This window comes from Etheostoma cragini, chromosome 2 (genome assembly GCF_013103735.1).
Source record: "Etheostoma cragini isolate CJK2018 chromosome 2, CSU_Ecrag_1.0, whole genome shotgun sequence".
Lineage (NCBI taxonomy): Eukaryota > Metazoa > Chordata > Actinopteri > Perciformes > Percidae > Etheostoma > Etheostoma cragini.
The window spans coordinates 260,506-268,758 of record NC_048408.1 but is presented as its reverse complement, the minus strand read 5'-3'; the positions used below and the strand labels follow the sequence as shown (position 1 = coordinate 268,758).

General features: G+C 44.2%; 1 long non-coding RNA gene across 1 annotated transcript in view; it reads right to left on the bottom strand.

Annotated features, from left to right (window-relative positions):
• Nucleotides 1–1,403, bottom strand: part of LOC117957595 — an 11,487-nt gene extending 10,084 nt beyond the window's left edge. The window contains exon 1 of the long non-coding RNA XR_004659541.1: nucleotides 1,114–1,403. This is a non-coding gene — a long non-coding RNA (uncharacterized LOC117957595). The remainder of the gene's footprint in view (nucleotides 1–1,113) is intronic.
• Between the last annotated feature and the right edge of the window lie 6,850 nt (nucleotides 1,404–8,253).

The window sequence follows — 8,253 nt, the reverse complement described above, 5'->3', positions numbered from 1 at the left end:
CGTTAATGTTATTTAACAATTAAAAGAACTTCAGACACTCAAGTATAGCATAAGTTACTTCAAAACTTAAACCTAAGGATGGCCCCTTCCCCAGAATTCAGAGGAACTGCCCGCTTTGTTGGGGGAGACAGCGCTGCCAAGTCTCCCACCAACTTCCTTTTGAGCCCACTGTCTCCAGTTTACCCGAGGTTTCCCTGACGGGAAAGAGACAAATGATTAACTTCCAGGAGTCTCCCCGAGCCTGGGGACCAACCCTATTGTGCTATTTAGAGGAGCCGTCAGTGGGAGGGACATCTCCGTGGCTCCCACCAACTTCCCCTTGGACCCACTGGAGGTGGGTCCGAGCTTGCGTCTTTGGGATACGGACAAACGACTGACGCATGGCGCTCCGGCCTCAGGATTGAACCTGATTTTAAAACTGACAGCCATGCCCGCCCCACAAAGGGCATCGCTCCCTTCTCGGTCTGCCTTGGGAGGCCCTGATGCCTGAGAATCTGGCGCCAGAGGAACGCCCCTCTCCCCGTCACCATCAGGCTGACGGGTTCGAACTGCTCAACTTCCTGTGAGGAGGAGACCCCTTTGGCGAGGAGGGTGGGGGTCCGTGCAATGGTGATAGGGTGGCAGAACTATCGTGCCCAGACCCCCTGCGTCTGACAGCCAGAGCTACGGCAAACCTCCAGCTGACGCTTTCACAAGTTCTTGTTAGACTACAATCTGAAGGAGCTGCAGTAATTAGGGCTAATATAAGTTTTGTTCAACCAACAACTTATTTACTGCTGTCTATTGTGGCGAGAACCTTCCCTGACCCACAGAGCAAAACCTGAATAATCTAATCAAACTTTACCACGAAAACATGAATAATATGTAATATATATATATATAATAAAATATATATTATTAATATATATAATATCCAAGTAACGTTAGAGCGATCAAAGGAACCATAACTGATTTAATGAGCCATTCGCAGTTTCCCTGTACCGGCCGTGTGTACTCAATAATTTAATCTAAAGAGACAAGCATATGCTACTGGCAGGATCAACCAGGTAGCCCTCAGGACGGGAGTGCACGGGGTCGGGAGGTGACGGATCACTGCATGGCAAACGTGAAGACTGAGTTCTAAGTCAGCTGCTAGGTGCCAGCCGAGGCGACCCAACAGGACCCCGCGCAAACGGGGCCCAGCGGGCACCGTAGCTGGGAAGACCATCACCGGCGCGCGTCCAGAGTCGCCGCCACCACCTCCATACCCGATCCCCTCCACCGACCCGCCTTCCACACGGCGACGGACACCACCCTGAGAAAACCCCCGCACGACGACACGAGTGCCGCCGACGCGGGCCCCTTGAGACGAGCCGCGCACCGCGCTTCGAACGGCGGAGAAAGGAGGGCGACGGGGTGACTGCTCCCCCCTCACATAAATGACCTGGTTTTTTGCAGAGCAAATCTACTGCTCCGTGAAGCCGTCTGCTCATGAGCCAGTCAGAGTAGTTCCCTGCACCACCGCGCAACTTAGTTTCTAGATGTAGACAGTGAGGACAGAGGGACAGGAGGACAACTCATCAGATAGCAGTCGGTTATCCGTCGGTCTCAAGGTTTACCAGTAAACGCAACATTTTGTCCCGTCTGTTGTTTTTCAGACAACAGCAGTGACCAGTGCTAGTCGGTGCTAGTTAGCGTCTGTTAGCTGTTAGCTCCTCTAGGACGCACCGGTGCTAATGTCCTTGTTTCCGCTGCAATGCTGTTTATATGGATATGGTTTAATTTTGTGTAACATGACCCATTTTGTCTGCAAAGCCGTGCCTGTGTTGGATCTCTCCTCTACTCTCTCTCCTCTTACTCGCCGCACAGCCCGGCCACACAGCGGCCGCCGGTCCACACTTCTGACCTTTGTCTACAGTTTTAATTTTTTATTAACACAGCTGTATATTGTTAAGTATAAGGGGCAAACCTGTGTCTGTACCAGTGTTTCCGTGGTAACTCTGCTATCGCGGCGGCCACGGCAAAGATCACTGAAGAAGTTATTGAATGCAACTAACTTCAGTTGGTAGAGTAACAGAGTGTTGAGACTGAGCTGCTGGACGTGGGCCAGAGATTTGACCCATGGCCAGACTATCATAGTTCATAAAAATGCAGCGCAGCGGCGATACAGACATTTCACACACACAAGTGTATCTACCGTTTGACCCGTGCTGGACCCGTCAATAATGAGTAAAATTTGTTTTGGTTAAAATCAACAAATAATCTTGAGAATAATCGTGATCAAACTTTTGATCAAAATAATTGTGATTATCATTTTGGCCATAATCGTGCAGCCCTACCACCACCCTTCTTAAAAATTTACTAGTGTTGTTTAATTCTTAGGTAAAAGGCATTTCTTGTCTCCCCCACGTATAACTTATGGCAGGCCCTGCACCTGATTGCATAAACCACATTGACGGGGGTGGGTCATGACACAAAAAAAATATTGTTAGGGCACGCCCAACACTATGGTGGGGATTATTTTTTTAGTACAAAAAGCTGGGTCTTAAACAGAGACTGCAAAAACAAGATGGGTCATAGGCCCAACTTCTTTTTGCCAAATTGGGCCCCATTGGGCTCCATTGAAACAAGCTGGATCCCATTGATAACAATTGGAACAGGTTGGATCCCATTGAGTCCAGTTCTTTTAGCATCATTGGTTTAATGTGGGCCACATTGGGTCCCATTAGGCTTACTTGGGTCTCACTGGCCCAAGTTGGGTCCCATTGGGCCTCATGGGATACATGTGCCGAGCTGGGCGACATTGGATCAAGTTGAGACCCACTGTGCCAAGAAACTTGACTCCCATTGGGCCAAGTTGGGAGACATGAGCCCAAGTACTCAGTGTGGGTCCCTTCAATAATAGCTTCAAGGCTCACCCTGAGGAAGCCCCAAGGACAGCAGACAAACATTGGTCATACCAGCCAACTTTGTTCTGTAAAGATGGGGAGCGCCTCACCGTATGAGCCCAAGTCCTCAGTGTGGATTCCTTCAATAATAGCTTAAAGGTTCCCCCAGAGGAAGCCCCAGTAGAGCCGCACAGAGATGTTGGGTCACCCAGTATGTTCGCATCAACCCAACTTCCCTGGGTGGACCCATATTATGCAAACGCTTATGTACATGTTGTGTACATGTAGCTATGTTTAATTGTGACACAACAGACTGGTGTGACAGGCCACATTAGACTCAATGGTGGGGTTTGATTTGAGTACAGAGGGCTGGGTTTTGAGCTCAGCTTTGTAGTACAGTGTCAGGAGGTTACTGACCTCTGACCTGAGCTCCAAAGTGCTCTCAAGACCAAACTTCATGTTTATTTCAATGGAAAAAAAGAATGAACATCCAGGTGTGGAACTCTTGAACGATAGAAGCTCATTTGACAACTGAAAACATTTAAAGAACTTTATTCACTCAATCGCAATTTATTGGAAAAGAACAGCATTATTCTTTGCATCTAAACTTTATTCATTGCATCTGGTGCCGACAGTGGGCTACCCTGAGCTGCCAGGCAGTTTAGGGGAAGGGAAAGTTGGAGGAAAGTGCACATGCTGAAGGTCTGTTGGAGGAAGAGGACGCCAAGGGTCTGTCGGTGGAAAAGATTTGCTGCGTGAGCATCTTTGTTGTCCCGGAGCGAAAGGGTACTTCTGCACCTGGAAAAATGTTCAGACTAGGTTTTAGGTGCGAGTCCCTGTTATGTCCGGTCAGCATATAATATAGTCTCAAGTAAAATACACACTATACTCAAACTAGTGCAGTGAGCAGTGATCTTAAAATTATTAGCAAGTAACTGACAGTTCTTGCAGTCGAGGGATGGCGGGTTTGTGCGACCGTGTCAAACTGGTGGAAGGAGGGGAACAGAAGAGAGAATCCTCCAAACCTCCTGACTGGAAAGAGGCCTTCTAGGTCTGAAGCGGAACAGAAGAGAGACTCCTCCAGACTTCATCACCCTTATCTTGTCAACTGATATGCTGTGTGTGCATCTTCACTTTTCCCGGTCCAATGAAGGCCTTCTGCACCTTCAAAAATAAAAAACAAATAAGAGCTCAGATATATTGCCATTCATGTAGCTCATCCTGCTTGAATGTTCAGATTAAACCCAGGTTCTGGTTGCAAGTCGCTTTATTGTTAGGTCAGCCTGCCTGCTGTTGGAATTTAAAATGTGTGCTTAAAAATTGTGTGATTTGCATTAAACATTCAAGCTAAAAAGTAAAATCATTATTTCAACATAAATGAAGACATGGTGGTCATGCATTAAGTTTGTTGTTATAAGTATATAGTTTGTTGCTTGTTGCATTAAGTTGTTTTGCAGTACTTTTGGTTTTATAACATAAGATGTTCTGGTATATTCCGTTATATTCCAGCTCTCCTAAATGTGTTAGAAGCAGAATTGATTGTTAGGGATGCTTCCTGAGTCTGGTTTCAGTCCAACTTGTACAGCCCGCTGCTCTTTTTCCTAATCTGAGGGTCATAAACTTCCAGTCACATTCCAAATTGCAAGATAACGAATAGGCACACACACACATCACTGTGGTCTAAAGACCCCTCTCTTTGTGGATAAGATTAGGGATGCAAGAGTCAGAGAGTCAGACAAATTTGGGGGAGAGCCGTGTTAGGTTGACTCTGTATTTGTCACAGGATATATCCTATGTAATAAATGGATTCACATATCAACATCTGAGATTTTGACTACTAATTGTAATGAACCCTGAGAATGTAACAGGATTTAGCTCCAACACTACTCAGCGCTCAAGTTTATCCTATTGTCTTAAGTGAAATACACATTATATTCAAACTAATGCACTGAGCAGTGATCTTAAAAGTATCAACAGGTAACACATTATTTAAGCCAAGGGATGGCGGGTGTCATACTGGTGGAACAGGAGGGACTCCTCCAAACCTTCTCTCCCTTGTCTTGTACACTGATATGCTCTGTGCTTGCTGTGTGAGCATCTTTGCTGTACCTGGACCGATGAAGCCCTTCTGCACCTGGAAAAAGAAAAGGGAAATTTCAAATGAGAGCTCAAATATACTGCTGTTCATGTAGCTCAATCTGCTTGAATGTTCCGATTTCCGAATCAAAGAATTGTTAGAGAACAAGAAAATGTAAACATAGTTTAACAAACCCAAACATTAATAAAAGTTATCTAGATTTTTGGACACCTTGAACACCCTCTATTTATTAAACAGACAACTTCATAAGTGGTTCAGTGGGAAAGACCCAGCTTCTACCTGTTGGACCCTATAATGTAAAGAACCAATTTGAGCTCCAACCCACCTATTGCAATTGTTTAACAGATTTAATTAATGCTCAAAACAGCTTCACCATGAACTTAAAAAAGGCAAATGCTGCAATTTTGGTACATTTAAAGGGGAAAAAAAGTATTAACTTTATTAGATAAGCTCAAAACTATGCAGCGGAGAGTTAAATGAGTTTGCAAAAGCCAGGAGGCTGCTGGGTACCAACATCATATGAATTGCAATGGCAGAAGTAACGGAAGTTATACTCAGTGTTTTCACATCAACCCGACTTTCAAGAACTAGTGGGATCAGTCTTTGTTCATCTCCCTCAGTGCTGCCCAACAGTCTCCTATAGGCAAAGCTAAATTAGGCAAATACCAGCCATGTGTAGAGTTATGATTAGACTCAACCCCGTAATTGAAAAAGATCAATGGTTTTCATTAATTTTGAAAGGAAAATTAAAAACGTGTGAATAAACTTAAAAAACTCACTTTTGGTTCTCTGCCTGAAGGAGCCTCTCCTTCTCCTCTTCAGGTGACACTTGCAAGATAAATACATAGGGTATATGGCATCAATTTTCAACTTAAACGTTTCAGAGAGTGGGAAAATGTGTGGATCTAAGGTAAGGTAACCAGATTTCTCAGACAAAATCCGGGGACATTTTCAGCTCAGAAGCGAATTTACCTCCAAATCAAGTAATGTTTTTACTTTTGTAAAACTTAAAAACGGTGACACTAGACCTAGAGCTGTTCTCATTAGGGGCTGAGCCCCCCCAAGGTCTGATCCTAGACCCACCCCTGCTGCTACTTCCTACTCCACTCCACTACACCTCAGAGGGGAATTTTTCAAGATAGAAAGTCCTAATATTTCAAGATAAAAAGTCCTTATAGTCCTAATATTTTAAGATAGAAAGTCTTAATATTTCAAGATAGAAAGCCTCAATATTTCATAATGTTGTAATGTTTACTGAACTACTGACAGCTTTTGCTTTATTGCTCAAGGCTTGTTTCTGCAACAGCTTCTTGAGAATCAGATACAATAAAAACTATTGAGGACATATTTTCCTTTGACATTGATGCAGTATTAAACGAGATTGCTCCAGTCGGCAGAAACAAGCTGCAATGTAAGTTAATAGGATAATTGTCCAGCTTGTATTTATGTTCAAAAAAGTGCTCGTTTTGCTGCTAACAGACTCAGATTAATATTATATTATATTATATTAATATAAGTGTCTGACAATTTTATGGAAAGGATTTCTAAGGAGGTCGACCTTTCTGTTAAAAAATAAAAGTCCGCGAAATTGCGTTTGCTAAACCACCAGACTCTGAGCACCGCTGGCTCTGGCTGCCTTCAGCCTGCCTGTGTAGGTGTGCGACTATCGGCTCCGTTTTGTCAGTATTTTCTTTCTTTCATTCCAATTTTGGGTCTGTCAGTCACAGTGAAAACCGGGGACATTTCTGGGGACAGATCCAGCCGGGGACAGGTTTCCAAAATCGGGGACATCTGGTCACCCTAGTCTAAGGGCACCCTTACCCTGTCGGTCTTGAAAAGGCACTTTCAGCCCGTTTTGGGCCTTTTAGGGAGAGGAGGATTGGATGAGCCTCTCTTCTGTTCAACTTCAGAAATAGAAGGCCGCTTTCTAGCTAGAGGTTTGGAGAAGTCTCTCTTCTGTTCTGCCGTGTCCTGCTCTTCCTCCTCCATTTCTTGCTCCTCTATCTCATCCTCCTATTCCACTACTACGTCGTCGTCTTCTTCTACTCCTTCATCCTCCTCCTACCCCTCCCCCATGGTCTGGTCTTCCATGACCTCCACGTCCTGGTCCTCGTCCCTGTCTTCCTCGTCATCTTCATCCTGGTCCCCTATGTCACAATCTTACTTGTCATCCTCATCCTGGTCCCCCATGTCCCGGCCTTCCTCGTTGTCCTCGTCCCGGTTTTCCTCGTCCTGGTCCTCATCACTGTCCAAGTCCTCCACCTCGCCTGTGTCCTCGGTGGCTCTGCAGTCCTCAGCTTAACTTTTCTTGAAAGCATAAGTGGAGATCGCTGTGATAGAAAGATATCTGCTTCTAAACAGCTCAGCCGCCGGTTCTTCTGCTGTACAAAGCAATGGCAAAATGAATGTACGTTGATTATAAACAGATTATAAATGGGTAGTAAGTAGGGGTGATCCGAGTATCCGGCTGAAACGAGTATCCGGTACGGATAAAGCACTTTTGCCGAGTACAAGTATTATACGAGTAATATGAGTCAATATCCGTGCTCGGATTGAATACAACTCCTCAACTGGCCGTGCAGCGTTCTGTGATAATCACAGAACGAAAAATAAAAAAGAACAAAAAAAAAGAAATCACACTGATCATAAAAAAATAAAAAGATAAAAAGAAAGTTATATTGAGTATAAAAACTCTTGTTCATTACATTTTACTTCATAATTGCAACGACATGTGTTGTATTCATTGTAGCAAAACGTTCTGTATATAGTTTGTTTGTTACCATGACAACACCATTGATCTGAAGCTTGATGCTGTCATGTAAATAGTTTTCAAATCAGCAATAAATATAACAATTTTTGATCAACAATTATCAATTGCATGCTTACATAACATACCGGTTAAAGCCCCACACATTTCAAAAGAACCCGACCCACTTCCTGGTTAAATCTGGGGCCCCGCCCAGTCCGAGTACGGATCCGGATACAGATAATACATGTGGTAAACGGATACAGATACAGATACAGATAATGCTGTACTCGCTCATCCCTAGTAATAAGTGATGCTTTTTCACTGCGTATAGAAACCTACAGCTGGCAGACTGTGGAAATGTCAGTTGAAGTTGACTAAACCGCATTGGATTATATTAAAAATTAAGATTTAACAAACCATGATAAAACTTCTTTGCCAAGTGCTAATCGTGATACATGAAAGCCGCCTCTCGTTTGTACGCCTTGGAGCCCAGTTGCCTCTTTAACTAGAGGAATGAAACATGTAAAACAGAAAACACA